Source organism: Panicum virgatum, chromosome 5N (assembly GCF_016808335.1).
Source record: "Panicum virgatum strain AP13 chromosome 5N, P.virgatum_v5, whole genome shotgun sequence".
NCBI classification, from domain to species: domain Eukaryota; kingdom Viridiplantae; phylum Streptophyta; class Magnoliopsida; order Poales; family Poaceae; genus Panicum; species Panicum virgatum.
The window spans coordinates 9017641-9026473 of record NC_053149.1 but is presented as its reverse complement, the minus strand read 5'-3'; positions in this window follow the sequence as shown (position 1 = coordinate 9026473).

The following is an 8833-nucleotide window of genomic DNA, read 5'->3' as shown; positions in this document are numbered from 1 at the left end:
GGGATAATGATCCCGGCGAGCTCGCCGGGGATATCGGGAGCGCTGCGGAGCCGGGAAGGAAGGGGGAAGAGGGGGCTGACGCGTGGGGCCGGCTGGTCAGCGGCGGGGCGCGCGTCGCGCGGCTGCCTGCCAGGTGGGGTCAAGGCGTCGGGGGAGCGGGTGGGATGCGCGCCGCGGCGTGGGCCGTGCGGGAGAGGTGGGAACGGCGCTGGGCTGGGCGCGTGGGAACTGGCCGTTGCGGTTTGAGCTGGGCCGAGTGGGGAGCGGGAGAGAAGAGTGGGCCGGTGCTGGGCTGCTAGCTGGGTTTTGGGCTGGGTTTGGGTTTGAGTTTTGTTTTGGGTTTTCTTTCTATTTCTCCTTTTCTATTTCTAATTCAAGCAAAGTTTGAATTCAAATTTGAATTTGAATTCAAACCACACTCAAATAAAATTATGCACCAGCATGAATGCAACAAAAATTTAAACCTATGATAAATTTTAATTAATTAAGGAACAAAAATTAGATTAAATGCCAACTAAACACAATAAACCTTAAAAAAAAAAATAAAGCCAATTTAATTTATTAATAAATACTGAAATTTAAATTAGGGTGTTACAGCCTCGAAGCCCATGTAAATAGATTAGTGTTTATCATGGTCATGCCTTGTAATCGCACTTTATGAATATAAAGGATTTTGTTTCGTAATTTGAATGTGTGGCCCGTCGAGGCCTTGTGTGATCGAGCCTGTGTTCCTTTACTTTATTTCCGTGTTCTTCGTACGCGACTTAGATAAACATCTGCGAGGAAGTTCGCGTTCATAAGCAACGTAGGCGTAGGGTGGTGAGGGGGGTGCCGTATCCCGGAGGCGTAGGCGGCCCCGCGACTCGGCCAGCCCCGTACTGTGGTTGCTTACGCCTCACGTCCGTTTTTTCCAAGGATACGAGAAGCTCAGGATCGAGACGGAAATATTTCGAAAAAACACTGGCGACTTTTTGGGGACGTTCGGGGGTTCCCCCCGTAGTAGCCCCCGAGGGAGGCTCGGCTTTGCCGAGGGTAAAGCCGAGCGTACCTCTATGTTCGTGTGCGCCCGAGCCCTCGAGGGTCGGGAAGGTTCCCAAAAAGCGATAAGTGAAGGGTGCTTCCTTATTATTTTGGGAAATCGAAAATGCGATTACGAACAATATAGAAATTGCTTGAAATGCTTAAGGATAGAAACGACGTAGCTGTTGTATATTCCAAGCGTTGGTGAGGACTTCGCCTTTTTCGTTGGCCAGCTTGTACGTGCCGGGCTTGAGGACCTCGGCGATTATGTACGGTCCTTCCCATGGAGGTGAGAGCTTGTGGCGGCCCTTGTTGTCCTGCCGAAGCCTTAGCACCAAGTCCCCTTTGTTGAGGTCTCGGCGCCGGACCTTCTGCGCTTGGTACCTTCGTAGGGACTGTTGGTAGCGCGCGGAATGCAGGAGTGCCATGTCTCGAGCCTCGTCCACTTGATCCAGCGAGTCTTCGCGAGCTCGCTGGTTTCGTTGCTCTTGATATGCCATGAGCCTTGGCGATCCGTATTCCAAGTCGGTGGGGAGGATGGCCTCGGCGCCATAGACGAGGAAGAACGGAGAGAAACCCGTAGCTCTGCTCGGGGTCGTCCTCAGACTCCAGATGACTGAGGGTAGCTCTGTGAGCCACCTTCGGCCGAACTTGTTCAGCTTGTTGAAGATCCTCGGCTTTAGTCCTTGGAGGATCATGCCATTGGCACGCTCCACTTGCCCGTTCGTCTGTGGGTGAGCCACAGCTGACCAGTCCACACGTATGTGGAAGCTGTCGCAGAGCGCCAAGAACTTCTTGCCTGTGAACTGGGTGCCGTTGTCGGTGATAATCGAGTTCGGGACCCCGAACCTGAAGACGATGTCGGTGAAGAATTGGACTGCTTGCTCGGATTTGATCTTGCCGATGGGTCGAGCCTCGATCCATTTGGAGAACTTGTCGACCGCCACCAGCAAGTGGGTGAAGCCCCCGGGCGCCCTCTTCAACGGACCGACGAGGTCCAGTCCCCACACGGCGAACGGCCACGTGACGGGGATGGTCTGCAGGGCATGGGCCGGGAGGTGTGTTTTTCGGGCATAGAACTGGCATCCCTCGCAAGTGGGCCAGTAAAAGCCTTGCCGAAACGCGTTACCCACGAGGGTGCGTGGCGCGGCGTGGTGGCCGCAGACGCCAGCATGGATGTCGCGGATCAGCTCCTTGCCCTCGGGGATGGGGATGCAGCGTTGCAGGACACCCGAGGGGCTACGCTTGTATAGCCCGTTGTCGATTAGAACGAAGGACTTGGCCCGCCTGGCAAGGCGTCGCGCCTGAGCGCGGTCCGAGGGTAGGAGCCCTCGAACCATCCATTCGAGGTACTGAACGCGCCAGTCTCGCGAAGCAGGGGCCTCGTCAACTTCCATTGCTTCGGCCTCGTCCGCGGAGGTTGTCCCGAAGTTAGTATCCATGGGCCCGACCCCGTCCGCCGGGGGGTTCCCGTCGGAGGGTCCGGCAGACGAGGGGCCTGCCTCCGTCGGTTGCTTGAACTCGACGGTGGGCCTGGAGATGTCGTGAGCGAAGATGTTCGGGGGGACGGTGGTCCGCCCCGAAGCTATCTTGGCCAGTTCGTCCGCGTCCTCATTGTACTTGCGTGGGACGTGATTGAGCTCGAGGCCGTCGAATTTGTCCTCGAGGCGGCGTACTGCGTTGCAATATGCCTCCATCTTTGGGTCGTGACAGCTGGACTCCTTCATTACTTGGTCGACGACGAGCTGAGAGTCGCCGCGCGCATCGAGGCGTTTGACGCCGAGCTCGATGGCGATGCGGAGGCCACCGAGGAGGGCCTCATACTCTGCCATATTGTTCGAAGCAGGGAAATGCAAGCGGATTACATACCGCATGTGTTCTCCGAGAGGTGAGATGAAGAGGAGGCCGGCTCCGGCTCCAGTTTTCATCACCGACCCGTCGAAGTACATAGTCCAGCATTCGCCCCGGATTTGTGATGGGGGTAGCTGAATGTCCGTCCATTCAGCCACGAAGTCAGCCAAGATTTGGGACTTAATTGCCTTGCGGGGGGCGTAAGTGAGTGTCTCTCCCATTAGCTCCACAGACCATTTGGCGATTCTGCCCTCGGCTTCCCGGTTGCGGGCTATCTCTCCCAAGGGGAAAGACGAGACCACGGTGACGGGGTGAGCCTCAAAGTAGTGGCGCAGCTTGCGTCGAGCTAGCACTACTGCGTAGAGCAGCTTCTGAATCTGAGGATAGCGCGTCTTGGTCTCAGACAACACCTCGCTCATATAGTACACCGGCCGCTGGACGGGCAGAGCTTGACCCTCCTCTTGTCTTTCCACAACGATCACCGCGCTGACCACTTGGGTCGTCGCGGCCACGTATAGATAGAGGGGCTCGCCGTCCGTAGGTGGTGTAAGAATGGGAGCACGGGTGAGCGATGCCTTCAGCCTTTCGAGGGCCTCTTGAGCTTCGGGGGTCCACGTGAAGCGCTCGGTTTTCCTCAAGAGTCGATACAGGGGCAAGCCTTTCTCGCCGAGATGCGAGATAAAACGGCTAAGGGACGCTAGGCATCCCATGACCCTCTGTACCCCCTTTAGGTCTCGGATCGGTCCCATCCGAGTGATGGCCGAGACTTTGTCAGGGTTGGGTTCGATGCCCCGCTGGGAGACAATGAAGCCCAAGAGCATGCCTCGAGGGACCCCGAACACGCACTTCTCGGGGTTAAGTTTTACCCCTTTGGCTCGTAGGCAATCGAATGCGATCCTGAGATCAGCAACCAGGTCGTCCGCCTTCCTGGTTTTGACAACGATGTCGTCGACATATGCCTCTATGCTCCGCCCGAGCTGGTCTCCGAAAACGTGGAGCATACACCGTTGATAGGTGGCTCCGGCGTTTCTGAGGCCAAAGGGCATCGTAACGTAGCAGTACATGCCGAAAGGTGTGATAAAAGAAGTCGCGAGCTGGTCGGACTCTTTCATCTTGATTTGATGGTAACCGGAGTAAGCATCAAGAAAGGATAAGAGCTCACATCCCGCAGTAGTATCTACAATCTGATCGATTCGTGGCAAAGGAAAGGGAACCTTCGGACATGCCTTATTTAGACTAGTGTAATCTACGCACATCCTCCAATTTCCACTCTTTTTCTTTACTAATACTGGATTAGCGAGCCACTCGGGATGGAATACCTCTTTGATGAACCCGGCCGCCAGAAGTTTCTGCAACTCCTCGCCGATCGCCCGGCGCTTGAGCTCGTCGAAGCATCGCAGGCGTTGCTTCACCGGCTTGGAGTTGGGTCGGACATCAAGAGAGTGCTCGGCGACCTCCCTCGGTATGCTAGGTATGTCCGAGGGGGTCCACGCAAAGATATCAGCGTTGGCGCGGAGGAAATCGACGAGCACCACTTCCTATTTGTCGTCGAGGGTGGCGCTGATCTGCAACGCCTTGTTGTCAGAGTGGCTCGGGTCGAGGGGCACCTTCTTGATACCCTCGGTGGGTTCGAAGCTCCCGGCATGTCGGTGTGTGGAATCCAAGGCCTCGCTTGCCATTTTGTCGAGGGTGGCTGCGAGGGCCTCGTCTTCCGCTTGAGCTTCCGTACGCTCAACGCACTCGACGTCGCACTCGTAGGCGTGCTCGAACGAAGAGCCGATGGTGATGACGCCCTTTGGTCCCGGCATTTTGAGCTTGAGGTAGGTGTAGTTGGGGACGGCCATGAACTTGGCGTAGCAAGGACGACCGAGGATGGCATGGTAGGATCCTCGAAACCCCACCACCTCAAAGGTGAGTACCTCCTTGCGGAAGTTGGCTGCCGTGCCGAAGCAGACCGGCAGATCGATCTGGCCGAGGGGTTGGACCCGCTTCCCCGGCGCGACGCCGTGGAATGGCGACTTGCTGGGGCGTAGCTTGTCCAATCCGATCCCCATGAGCTCCAAGGTGGGGGCGTACATGATGTTGAGGCTGCTGCCTCCATCCATGAGCACCTTGGAGAAGCGAGTGTTGCCGATGATGGGGTCGACAACGAGCGGGTAACGTCCCGGATGCGGGACGTAGTCGGGGTGGTCCTCGTGGCCAAAGGCAATGGTGTCCTTCGACCAGTCGAGGTAGGATGGCGGGGCCTTGGTGACGGAAAAGACTTCGCGGCGCTCACGCTTGCGCTGCCGAGAAGTCATATTCGTCGTCGTTCCTCCAAAGATGAAGAAGGCGTTCTCCACTGGGGGGAACTCGTCATCTCCACCTTTGTCGCCAGCATCCTTCTTCTTGTCCTCATCGCGATGCGCGACGCGGTTGTAGTATTTCTTGAGCATCTCGCACTGCTCGAGAGTATGGTTGACCGGGCCCTTGTGGTAAGGGCACGGTTTCTTAAGCATGTCGTCGAACTGGCCACCACCGCCTCGAGGGGGGGCCTCGAGGCCCTTTGCGGTCCGGGGCGGCTGCGAAGGCCTCCTCGGAGTCTTCTGCCTGCCCCGTCCCGCGCTGGTCCGGCGGGACTGGCTTCCTTCCCTTCCTCCCCCGCTTTTGTTTCTTGGCGGGGGCGTTGGGCTTGACGTTGCTGCCCTCCGCGGGCGCATCGTCCTTGCGCTTGCTTGATTTGTCGTCGAAGATGGCACCAACAGCCTCCTCGCCGGCGGCGAAGTTGGTGGCAGCGTCGAACAACTCGTTGGTATTAACGGGTCGGCTTCTCGCGAGCTCATGCACCAGATTCCTGCACGTCGTACCCTCGAGGAAAGCGTTAATGACCTCGACGTGGGTGACGCTGGGGAGCTCGGTGCACTGCTTGGAGAAGCGCCGCACGTAGTCACGCAGGGATTCGCGGGGCTTCTGGCGACACCCTTTGAGGTCCCAGGAGTTCCCAGGGCGCATGTACGTGCCCTGGAAATTGCCTACGAAGACGTGGACCAAGTCGGCCCAGCTGTAGATCTGATCCGCAGGCAAGTGCTCGAGCCACGTTCGTGTGGCGTCAGCAAGATGAAGGGGGAGGTTGCGGATGATGACCGCATCTTCCGTCGCACCGCCTAGCTGGCACGCTAGGCGGTAGTCGTTGAGCCAGACTGCAGGATCAGTCTCGCCCGAGTATTTGACGAGGGTGTTGGGTTGTCGGAAGCGCGGGGGAAAAGGCGCGGTCCGGATCTCCCGACTGAACACCCGGGTGCCCGGAGGCTCCGGTGACTCACCCCTGTCGTGCTCAGGGTCGAAGCGTCCACCCCGTCGAGGGGTGTACCTCCTGCCGTTGATGATGTTGCGGGCGTCGCCGTCGCCAGCGTGCCCGCGAGTGTCGCGGATTCGCTCCCTTACGGGAACTCTTCTGATGCGCTCGTGTACCGGGGGTGCCCTCGCACCGGGTGCTACGGCTGCCTTGCCCTTCCCTGCTGGGGGTGTGTGCACAGAAACCTCACGGTCCTGGTGCGCAGTCCCAGCGCACTGTTCCGGGCCCTTCGAGCGCATGCGAGACGCAGAACTCTCGGCCTGCTGCACGGCAGCTTGCTCGATGAGTTCCTGTGCCTCGCGGCGCAGGTTGCGGCCCGAAGGTGTCGATGGCTCAGGCATAGCTTGAAGTAGATAAGCCGCAGCGACGAGTTTCTCGCCGGCCGTTTGCAGTTCCGGAGATTTGTCGACGTTGTCGTCAGCCAGGATGCGCTCCCGGGCCACACGTCCCGCCGTCCGGGCGTGCGCACCAGGCACGGTACGCTGCTGCTCGAGTGCGGCGCGTAGCTCCTGGGTTTGCTGACGCTGCTCGTCGAGCTTGGCTTGAAGCTCGTTGAGCTGCGCCAGCTGGGCTTGACGCGCCGCTGAACTTGACGAGGAAGGGGCTGCGGGCGGGACCACCGGTTGCTTTGCCCGTACGTCCACCCCGCCGTCCTCGTCGTTGGCTGGAGTATTGTCGTCTTGCTCGTTCGCGAGGTCCGCCATGAAGCATTCCCTGGAAGGATCGAAATCCCCCTCGCTGGAGTCTTCGGAGCAGGTGAGGCAGTAGGCCGTCGCCAGCTGGAACGCACGGAGAGCGTCGGGGTCGCGGACCCCAGAGTAGTCCTCGGCCTCCTCGGCCGTGAAGTTGTTCATGAAGAAGTCGACGTCGTCGGCGATCAAGCTCGCCGTCTCGGGGTAGGGTTCGTCAGGGGACGACGCGCTGAGGCTGCGGATCGGCAGAAGATGATGACCCGGCGTATCCTCATGCTCGATGAGGTCAGCGACGGTTCACAAGGTGCGGGTGGCGGCGTTGCGCATCCCGAAGGGGAAAGGAGACACCGAAGTCGGGTCCCCCCTGGGAGGCACTAGTGCTGCCACAGGCGATGGTGCCGGCGCGGATGACGCCGAGGCACGCGATGATGAGACGGTTGCCCCACTGGCCGCGATGTTGAGTTGCGACACACCAGCCTCGACCCACATGGGGGAGCTGTGGCGGGCCGCACGACGCCGCTCCATGCGTGCTTGTCGTGAACGTTGACCCGAGCGCCTGTTGCGTCGGGCTGGCGGAGTCGGAGCGATGAGGTTACGTTCGGAGGAGAGGAGCTGCATGAGGTAACCGTTGCCGGTTGTCCTGAACTCGAGACTCCCGAACGAAATCGCGCGTCCCGCTGGAAACGGATCCGAAACACCCATAGGGTATGGGTTCGATCTGCTCGCCATTCCTGGAGATCAAGTGGGAAAAAAAGAGAAAAAGTCACGCAGCGCCCCTACCTGGCGCGCCAACTGTCGGTGTCCCGACCCGAGGGGCCTGAATCCCAACTAGTAAATGCTGCGTGTTTCCTCGTCCCAGATGATGATGCAAGAGGCAACGCAGTAACGCACAATTTTTCTGGTTCCGGCCGTGGGGCCGTACGTCCAGCAGAGGGGGTGTGCGAGGGCACTGTATTATCTTGCACCCGTGGTGCTTGCAGTAGGGGATACAAGCGAGGCGAGAGAGGGAGAGAAGCTCCCAAGTCTCTGCTAGATGTGGAGTTAGTTGAGATGAGTACTCGATCGTGCTGAAAGTTCTGAAAGGGGAAGTTCAGGGAGCCTGCTTCCACCCTTCGATTGGAGAGATCCGATCAGCCCCTCCAAAAGGAAGCCCACCCTCTCCTTTTATAGTTGTAAGGAGGGGCGGCGTACATGCGTGTAGGGGCGCGAAAGTCGTCGTTTTCCCCTGAATCGCGGGTACAGTGGTCGAGCACTGTAGAAAGTGTACTGTGGGAAGGCGGCGCGCGTCGCTGTCGTCCTGGGCTCCGTCCCTGGCCCTGCGAAGATTGTGCCGGTCGTCCCGCAGTGTCCCAGCGGTAGTAATGGCGTGGGACGGTCCCGGACCCCCTGGTCGGGGTGCGAGCGTGTGCACTAGAAGGTCCGGGGGTGCGTGGAAGTCCCAGACCCCACAAGAGAGAGGTCCGAGGCCCTGCCCACGCATGCAGAGTGCCCCTCTCGGGAGGACACGTGCCATCGCCAGACCCCTTCCCCTGCGGGAGGTGAGTTCGGATGGTTGATGTCGGCGGAATAGTAACGGGGGCGGCGCCAACTTGTCTTGTACCGCGTTGAATGCTCCATAGTGCTGCTACAGCGGCTGGGGTGGTAGAGCGGTGACCGGGGTCAGTGGACGGGACGCCGGTCACATCCACTGCGGGAGTGGCAGTCTGACGCCGCCTGCCCTTTGAGCCGTGGTGGAGTGGCTGGCTTTTAATGCCTTCGTACGGCGGTCGGTTAGGCGGCGGGGCCATTTGTCTCTTGTGCCGAGAGATGGCCTCGAGCGAGGCGGAGATTGGCCACCCGCTCGAGGGCAGGTCCGCTGTCCTCGAGCGAGGCGGAGATTGGCCACCCGCTCGAGGGTAGGTCCGCTGTCCTCGAGCGAGGCGGAGATTGGCCACCC